The sequence below is a fragment of the Chinchilla lanigera genome, unplaced genomic scaffold (genome assembly GCF_000276665.1).
Source record: "Chinchilla lanigera isolate Chin_1 unplaced genomic scaffold, ChiLan1.0 scaffold00078, whole genome shotgun sequence".
Taxonomy (NCBI): domain Eukaryota; kingdom Metazoa; phylum Chordata; class Mammalia; order Rodentia; family Chinchillidae; genus Chinchilla; species Chinchilla lanigera.
This window is the reverse complement of record NW_004955479.1, coordinates 9597667-9598347: the sequence shown is the minus strand read 5'-3', so window position 1 is coordinate 9598347 and position 681 is coordinate 9597667.

Genomic DNA, 681 nt, shown 5'->3' with positions numbered 1-681 from the left:
AGCCCTCCCTCCTGCCTCTGCGGCGGCCCGGGCGGCGGCTGGGCGGAGGGCGCGCACGTGCCCGCGAGGCCACCGGAGGCTCTGCCCTCGGGGCGCAGGGAGCGATCTGGCCTCGGCCGCAGATTTGCGGTTCTCGGGGCTTAGGTCTTCCCCAAAAGGGAGCAATGGGATCCACTGGTGCTGGAGGTGGGTCCCGCCCGGGTGAGCGGCGCGGGATCCCATGTGCGCCAAGTGTGAGGACCCTGGGCTGCCCAGCGATCGGAGCAGAAAAGACAAGGATCAGCTCTTTCCTCCTGACGCGCTCGCATCCTCTCCTCCCTCCACGCCGGGCTGACGCTCCCACGTCCGCGGTCAGCCCAGCCCCCAGCCCCGCGCAGTGGCCCCCTCACGCCCCACAAGGCCGTAGGGAACCCGAGGCTGAGATATGCTAATCGCGGAGCCCTACCAAAACTGAGCCAGAGACCCACTTACGAGGGGTCTTCCGGTTGCCCCTTGCAGACTCAGCGCCCAAAGACCTCTCCCCACCAACTTGCCAACCTGCTGGGCTGCGGGCCACGCCTCCACGGTAGCCCGCCGAGAGTGGGCACTGCTGTTCACTCTCCTAGTGGGAGATTGGAAGCCCAGGAGGCTTATTTCACCTGTTCGACTGTTCATTTATTCAAGGAGTGACTGCCTGGTTCT